Source organism: Phoca vitulina, unplaced genomic scaffold, assembly GCF_004348235.1.
Source record: "Phoca vitulina isolate PV1807 unplaced genomic scaffold, GSC_HSeal_1.0 scaffold16, whole genome shotgun sequence".
Taxonomy (NCBI): Eukaryota; Metazoa; Chordata; class Mammalia; order Carnivora; family Phocidae; genus Phoca; species Phoca vitulina.
Window position 1 is genome coordinate 36,818,833 of NW_022589719.1, and position 8,272 is coordinate 36,827,104.

Below are 8,272 nucleotides of genomic sequence, written 5' to 3' on the forward strand. Positions count from 1 at the left end.
GCCTCACCAGTCCCCTCCCCTTGCCTTCCCCCTGCTCGTCTTCCCGTCACCTCTCCTTTCTGTCTTGGCTCCTTTCTGCACCCCTGCACTGGCCTATGCCCCAGGCTGGGTACTGCAGAGCCAGAGCCTAAGAAGAGGGAGTCTCGGGGCCCAGGACTCCAACGTATGGGGGCACATCCACAGACTCGCTAGTGGGGGCGAGGCAAAGGTGCCCCAGCAAAGCCCACACCTGAGGAAGATGGCCAGACCGCATCTGGAAGGTGCGTAGGCGCTAGCAGGATGAGGAGGGCTGGAAGGGCATTGTAGGTGGAGGGAAGAGCATGGGCAGCTTTGGAACAACCTGCGGTTCTGCGTGAGCAAGGCCCAGAGGTGGATGCATGGAGAGGGACGTAAAGGCCCATGGCAGCCGCGGATGCAAGGGCCCTGAGCGCTGAGCCAAGAAGCTGAACTTGACCTTGAGAGAGCTGTGGGCAGCAGGGGAGGATTTTCGAGGGGAGAGGGAGCCCTCTCTGATGTGCGTTCTAGAAAGAGGGTCCAAGCATGGGTCGAGCTGAAGCCAGAGGGTTAGCAGGCAGGTGAGGGGTGGAGGGGACAGAGTGGGGTGGGGAAGCACGTCAGCTGGGAAGTCCCTGCACGTGTGCCCTGGTGCGGTGGAGGGTGTGGGGGGGGGAGCGTTTCACCCCTCCCCCAACCCCAGAAGGCCCCAGCTCCCCAGTATGGGGCTGGGGGGTAGGCGCAGGGGCCCATTCTGCTGCAGGCCCTGGACACAGTCCCGTGTTGCTCCTGCGAAGCTGGCGGCCCCCACCCCCTCGCCTGGCCAGAGCATCATTTTGGAAGGTCTGGCCCCTACCTCTGCTTCCCTCTCCCCTCCTTGTCATCCCTGGCCTCCCCTCGATCAGGAACAGATGTGCCTCTGGAGCAGGAATTCTAGCTATTTGGTTAACCAGTCACTCAAGGGACTTTCTGATAAGGCAATTCGGTTCTCAGCAGAGCCAGGGAGGGGGAGGAGCAAGGACAGGGACTCCCACCCCCACCTTCCTTGCACCCCGGGGCCTGGGGTGCTCCCAGCTAGGGTCTCCCCGCCAGCTGGCAGCTCTGGGGAAGACAGGTTTTCCAGGCCTCTCATGGTGCTGAGGTGTCCTGGCAGGTGGGGGGCGGGCTGAGGCTGCCAGTGGTCTCCCACCCCCTGGACCTGGGTGCAGCCAAGCTCCACCCTCCACAGCCCCAGCATGAGAGCTCGCTGCCTGCCTGCCATCCGTCCTTCCTTCCTTCATCATTTACCCAGCCAATGAGGCCCTGGAGCCATGGAGATGAGGAAGCCTCCATTCCTGCCATCAGGACGATCAGACCATCAGGAAGCTGCTGTGTCAGCTCAAAGACAGATGACTGAGGACACAAGGGCTACCTTTTCCAAGTCCTTCCTGTTGCAGGTGTGGGGAGCGACCACCTGGGGCTCCTCGCCTGGGGTCCCGATCCTCTTCCTCTCCAGGCAGCCCCCAATAAACAACAACTGACTCCCTGCTTAGGCAGGCCCTATGGCAGACCAGCCCTGCTTGGACCTTGGGGGTGGCAGCCCCTGGAGTTAATCACTCAGATCTGCCACTTTGGGTCGCTGGTTTCCCAGAACCCAGTACAGCATCCGATCTTGTTCTACTCCATTCATAGCTGCAGACGGCTGGGACCACTTTGACCCTTTATTTGGTTTTCCAGCACTTAAGCACTTGGCTTATATCTCCCAGCCACGGACCCCAATGCCTCGCCCACTCCCTGGTATAGAGTAGAGACTCACTGTGGGCTCCATGAACGGACAGACGGATGAAAGGGTGGCTGGGTGGATGTATGTATGTGTATACGTACATACACATGTGTATGTATGTATAGATGGGTGGAATGTGTGGGCAGGTGGATGTGTGCAGGGGTGGATGGAGGGGTAGGCAGAGGTATAGATGGATACATGTACAGATGGATATGTAGATGGGTACGTGGCAGCTGTGGGAAAACAAATATCTACCTGTGTGGTCGCTCGAGACTGTCCTAGTGGGGAATGAGGGAGGAGAGCAGAGACACTGAAATTTATTGAATGTCCATCCTCATAGAAATTCTATGTGCTGATTCAGATTGTTATATATCCTGCTTTTAGAGTAGGGAACATAATATGGGTTGAAAGATATTTGTTGACTAAATGGAATTTAAAGGTCTTGTTTAAGTGAGCACCTATCTGGAAATTGTCTCAAGAGGACCTAAAAAATCTGAACATGTAGATAAACAGATTGTGGACTGAAAGTCCTAAAATCCTACCTTAGAAAAAGGCACAGGGCCCAGAGAGTTTTACAGGCAAGTGTTTTGTTTTCATTTTTGTTTTTTTAAACGCTCAAGATCATTCTTCTGCACAATGTTTCAAGCATAGAATATGGACACAATTCCAATTCATTTTCTGTGTCCGTATAACCCTGATCCCAAGGCCTGATCATGATAGCACAGAACGAGGAAAAACCGCAGACCAAGTTCACATGTGAGGATAGATGCACAAATTATAAAGAAAAGAATTAGCAAATTAAATCCAGCAGTGTACTGAATTAAAGTAATAATATACCATGACCAAGCAGAGTTTACTTCCAAGAATGCAAGGATGACTCAACGTGAAGAAATCCATTAATATCATCATGTTAATAAGCCAAAAGAAGAAAAACCATATGATGATATTGATAGGTGCCAAAAACATATTTAATAAAATCTAACATGCACTCCCAGTTATAAAATGTGTTTCACAGGCTCGGAATAAAAAGAAACTTCCTTAACATGAGAGAATATCGACGGCTTGCCCTGCCACCCTCTATCCCAGCCTGCTTCACATCACCCTCTGAGATGACCCTCTTCATCAACTGAGGGCGTTCCTGTAGTGGACTTCAATAGACACTTCTTTTCTTTTTTGGATGTGGCCCCTCAGGAGCATCTGCTGCTGCCAACCCCACCCTCACCCCCATCCTGAAACTCATGTTGGTTCCAAGTATGGAGGATGCTTTCTGTATGGGGTGCTTCTGACAAATCAGCCCTTCTGCAGATAACACCCTTAAACCCTGGACAACAAAGAAACCAACAACTCCCCAGGGGCTCTAGAGAGTTGGCAAAAGTAGGGTAGTCATAGTACGGTGTAAGCATCTAAAATCCCCATAGAAACCCTGCCATCTTTCTGGCTGGAGGTGCTAGGAGGAGCCTGGGGCAATTGAGGTCATTGGAGACTAAGATGGGAATCCCCAAGAGAGGCAGAGGAGGGGGCATCCCAAATTCTCTGTATATGCTCTGCCTAAGTTGCTGACATGGGGCAGACTGAACGCAGCCCGGATGGAGATGTGAGCCACCTCTTTGTGCACGTGAGTCTGCAGTTGGAGCCCAATCGAGCTAGTAGCTAAAACAAATGCATCGGCACTCCCCAGAGAAATGCCACACACCCACAGTCCGCACAACAGAACGTTCGTGGAGCCCAGGGCGCAGTCCAAAATTACACGGTGTCCGCGAGGGCCAGGAACGTGTGTTTTCCCTTCAAGGGAAAAGATGATGAACCAAGGCCCACTCTGAGGGACGGGATGTCGGAATTGTCAGACAAAGACTTTAAAGGAAGTACAATAACCACAACCACCCGTGGAGATAAAGAAAAACACAGTCACAATGAATGAAAAGATAGGAGATTCGGCAGACAGGTCGCAGATGTTAAAAACATCTCAACAGATGATTAGAGCTGAAGAATACAATCTCTAATAGAGATGTATTAGAGATAAGCGAGAATTACTGGACGAGATGAGTATCGGAACGGGGACGAAACAGAAAGAGTCTGTGAACTTGGAGATCAGTCAGTAGAAGTTACTCAGTGTGAGGCAGAGTGAGAAAGACGATTGAACGCAGAACAGAGTCAGGGTCAGACCGGGGGGGGGGGGGGGGGGGGGCGGGAGACTGGTGGGTCTCGGAAGGGGAGGAGTGGGAGAATGAGAAGTGAAACACTGTGAAATACTGACTAGAAATTTCCCAAACAGATGAAAAACACAACCGATTCGAGAAGTTCAGTGCAAGCCAAGTAGGATCAGATCACGCTCAGGCACATCCACGACAAGCTGAAGAAAATGAACATTAAAAAGGAAAATCTGGAGAAAACAGTACTCAGTGCAGCGGGAAGCAGCACACCTCAGCAGGAACCATAGGGGCCGGTGGACAACAGGACAACGTTCTTCCTTGAACCTGTGCTCCTCGTGGCTCCTGTGACCACTGGGTCCAGTCTCCTTGTCTGTCTTCTCGGTGTCTTGCTCTGTTCGGTTCTGTTCTGGTTTGGTTTTCTGTCTCCCCTCAGTGCAGTGTTGCCCTGCCTTGTTCCAACCCAGGCGTCTCCTCTCCTCCCTTCCCTGGGCGTCTCCCCCGCACCCAGGGCCAGCATGCCACAGTTCCAGCCATCACACACAGCATCCCGAACACCCCCAGTTATGGACCCCAGTTCCCCTTGCCCGCGGTCAGGAGCTTGGTTCCAAACCTGCACTGCCTCACACCTCCGGGTGCCTGTTGTCTGGTCTGTCTTCCTCCCTCCACCGCAGCATTCATCCAGAACTTCTATGGGTTGGGGGCTGCTCCGTGCTCCCTGGCTACATCCAGAGGTGGAGTCTGTGTCCCCATTCTACAGATGGCCAACCGAGGAAGGCAGACACTCAGCGATGGCCATCGATGGCTTCCGAGTGCCCCGCATCAGGCATGTGCTGGGCACGGCCGGGCCGACTGGCAGACTGCCTGCCCCTGGGAGCTCACTGTCTGGAGGGAGAGCCTGACAGCTAACGAGGTGTTTAATGAGCCGATTACATAATTATGGGCTGCAGAGAATAACAGGGCTCCCGGGCCTGCTGCGTCTACCCTCCCCACGCCCCTGAGGCCGAGGGGCGGGCTCCGTTCTCCTGCCACCCTGGGCTGAGGTGAGACCTGTTTGTGGGCCCATCTCTTCGGGCAGTCCCAGACTCGGCTCCCGGACGTCTCTCCGTCCAGCCCCAGGGAGCAGGTGCAATAGGACAGCCTCCCTCTCTTTCCACCCCCAGCTGGGCGGCCTCGGAGACGCTCAGCGAGTCAGCCTGGTCCTGAGCTGAGGCCAGGGGAGAGCTCTTCCCAGCCCGGGGCCCTCGGGCACCAGCCCTGCACCCCACGTGGGTCACCCCATGACCCCAGGGCAGCCCTGTGGGCCTTTGTGGTGGGGGGATGAGGTCAGCTCTCCAGCCCCAACCAGGCCTGGCCTCACCTCCGATTCTGAGTGACTTCTTGCCACGGAGGCAGAGGTGAGCCCCTTGTGTGCCCAAGGAGGGTCAGCATTCCATTCCCCCAGCTCAGGGAGCAGAGGGGGTCCTCTGTGCACAGCCCCCGGCACGTTCCCCACAACCTGGGGTGTAGGCTCTGGGTGGGATCTCCAGCCCTGGGGTCCAGGGGAGACCTAGTCAGGAGCAGGAGAACAGGGAAGCTCGAGGTTGCTCCAGGCACCCAGCTGGGAGATCCTCTGGCCCCTCTGGCCCTCCTGCCCCAGGAAAAATGGCCAGCAGCTGGGAGGCGCGAGCAGAGGGAGGGAGGGAGGCACGTGCCCCCGCGTCCAGGCTCCCTTCTCCTCTGTGTCCCGCGGGGCAGGCGGGGTGGAAGGAGTCGTGACGGTGATGCCTGGCCAGGCAGGCCCGCCCGTGCCCGCTGTGGGCCGGGGCAGGGCCACGCCTGTGCTCTCGGCTGGACCGAGGCCCTCCCGCCGCGGCCAGGCCCCATCCTCTTGCATCACACAGGTCCGGGCCAGCGTGCCTGGGAGATGCCCTGCAGCTCAGTGACGAGGGGCCGGCGCCCTGCGTGTTCCCATCCGGCGGGCGATGGGGCAAGAGTGTGGACGTTGGCCGGCGCCACGTGGCCAGATCCACTTCCAGGCCCGGCCGGACGCCAGCTCCCCAAACGGGAAGGGGGCAGCTTTGGGGTGGCTTTGGGGTGGAGCATTCGACCCCTTTTCTGGCCCGGAGCCTCCCAGGAGAGGAAAGCCCTGGGGGCTCAGGGCCCTGAATCCTGGCCTTGCCTGCCCACTGTGAGTTCCATGGAAACTCCTTACACCAGCCTGGGATTTCAGGGCTAATTCCCAGTGACATTCGAGGAAGTTCGTTAGGGAGTGCTGGGCACGGGCAGGAGCTTGGGGCAGGGCCCATCGCAGCACGGAGCCGCGCCCCCACCACACTCTGCTTGTAATTAGCAGAGAGGCAAAGGTTTTGCTCTCAGCGGTTCACCGGGGGGTCAGGAGAATTCCCGGAACCAAAGGAATCCCGCTGCTGCCAGGTCCGAGGTAAAGGGGCTTATGGGGTAGAAACGGGGCTGCGAGAGAGACTTCGGGAGGCACTTCCAGGCCCAGTGATGAGGACATAAATGGCTGCAAACACAAGACTGTCCTGGGGGAGGGGGGTCCGGGGGACATTCACACCCTAGTTGGGGGGAGCCGGGAATAGTCAGGGTGCTGGAGGAACTCCGGGAAGCAGGTTCTTCTAGGCCAGGCTGGTCAGGGAGGGCTCCCTGGAAGAGGAAAGACTCAGAGAAGACGTGAATCCAGAGGAGGGCATGGTGGGGACAGAGAAGAGGGCAGGCCTATGGGGGGGCGGCGGGGTGCCTGGGGCAGCTATCCCAGCAGGACTCCTTACACGGGGAGGTTGGCTGGGCTCAGGGCCCCGGGTGGGGCTGGAGCGGGGTCCCCAAGGTCGGGGGGGTTGCACCCCAAGCAGGAGCCGCAGAGGTAGGACCTAGGCCAGCAGCCAGTTGCACTTAAAATGTCCTTGAATCGGGGCGCCTGGGTGGTGCAGTCACTTAAGCATCCGACTCTTGATTTCAGGTCCGGTCATGGTCTCAGGGGCGTGAGATGGAGCCTTGCGCTGGGCGTGGAGCCTACTTGAGATTCTCTCTCTCTTCCTCTGCCCCTCTCCCCTGCATGCATGTGTGTGAGGGCAGGCGCTCTCTCTCTCTCTGTCTCTAAAAAGAATGTCGTCGGTGAAGCTGAGATTTTGTCTGTTCCAAGATCTCAGGACCGGGCAGGACATCTTCAGTCCCATGTGAGGGGCAGTCCCGCCGGGGAGGAGCGTGGGGGCCACAGTGGAGAGATACTTACCGTCACGCGCTTACAGAAGAGCGATGCATCCATTCCCTCCAGGAAAGCGGCTGAGGGGCTTTGTTGTCCGTGATCACCTTGGAGCTTCCGAGCAAAAAGCAGAACTTTGGGAAACTGGCACCTGGGAAAGAGAAGCTGGACCCGGGGGGACTTGCCTGCAATAACCCTTTCATTTTGAAGACTTTCAAAGTTGCAGACAATTTGCAAAGGCAGCATGTTGAGCTCCCGAATCCCCTCCCGTGCCCACCCCCCGTTAGCACCTCCACCCTGGGGTGCGTTTGCAACCACTCCAGGGCTGGAGAGGGTCCGAGACTCAGCTGCGGCCTTGCTGAGGATTCCACAACAGATCCGTTCTTGCCCTCTTTCAGCTCCAGTCCCTGGCCCCACACTGCGCTCCTCTGCCCGGTCTCCTGGTCTCCTGCACGGGTGGGCTTCCCTGGCACAGGGACCCAAGGGGTCATCCGTGTGGCCTCAGGCCCCAGAGCGCATCTTGCTTTAAAGAAACCACCACTCGTCGAGTTCTGGTGTAGTACCAAGAAAATCCCCAAGCGTCCTGAAGGCCGTGGGAACACGCCTCCTCCCTCCGGCCACATGCCCCTGTTCTTGGTGCCCGGGGACCGAGGGACGCGTCGCTGACGCCCGCACGGGAACGCTCGCCACAGGGATTTGCGAGGCGTAGAGCCCTGCCTGCCGCTCTTCTCTCCGAATTGGTTTTGTTTTGAAAACTGAGGTTATTTTTTATAAAAAATAATTTATGTTAATATGCAGCATCTGATTATTTTGTGACTTTTAATTTATTTAAACATGTTTTAATTTCTGTAATGTACATATTAAAAAAAAAAAGTTAATGTCTTAGTTTTAACTCGTGTATGTAAATCCCAGTAGCTGCAACCCCGCGTCGGCACGAGCTCTTCGGGGCCCTCACTAGTGTTTAGGGGATGTCACGGGATCCCAGGGCAGGAATCGCAAAGAACGGAGGACACAGAGGCTGGCGTGGGTGCAGCCAGTGCTGGGTTCAATCCCTGGCCTGCGGCTCTGCTTCTCTGTGCCTCGGTTTCCCTGGGTGTCAGGCGGGGATCCCAGAATGATTTGTAAGGCAATTCCTCTTTGTCCCTTTGTTGGGAGGGCTTTTTGGGT

The 8,272-nt window shown here is 56.4% G+C and overlaps 2 long non-coding RNA genes across 2 annotated transcripts; one reads left to right on the top strand and one right to left on the bottom strand.

Moving 5' to 3' along the window:
* Positions 1 to 4,688, top strand: LOC116638190. Its single transcript, XR_004300653.1, has 3 exons — positions 1 to 260; positions 4,029 to 4,261; positions 4,664 to 4,688. It is a non-coding gene; the product is annotated as an uncharacterized LOC116638190 (long non-coding RNA).
* Positions 4,610 to 7,283, bottom strand: LOC116638191. Its single transcript, XR_004300654.1, has 3 exons — positions 6,920 to 7,283; positions 5,402 to 5,415; positions 4,610 to 4,621 (listed from the first exon to the last, which is right to left on the bottom strand). It is a non-coding gene; the product is annotated as an uncharacterized LOC116638191 (long non-coding RNA).
* Positions 7,284 to 8,272: the final 989 nt, after the last annotated feature.